We start from the raw sequence: 217 nt of genomic DNA on the forward strand, positions 1-217 counted from the left end.
TACATACTTTTTCTTTTATTTTGGATATTTTTCTGTATTTTTTTCTTTTTCTTTTATTGTTATTTTCTGGGTACTTATACATTGCTACTTGTGTATTTTACTCTATTTTCTGCATTTTGCATCTTTAGTTCATATATTAGTTATTTAGTTCATTTTAGTTATTTAGTTTAGTTTGCAATTCTGATTTATTAGTGGATTAATTAGTATAGTTTACCCT

Source organism: Arachis ipaensis, chromosome B07 (assembly GCF_000816755.2).
Source record: "Arachis ipaensis cultivar K30076 chromosome B07, Araip1.1, whole genome shotgun sequence".
NCBI lineage: Eukaryota > Viridiplantae > Streptophyta > Magnoliopsida > Fabales > Fabaceae > Arachis > Arachis ipaensis.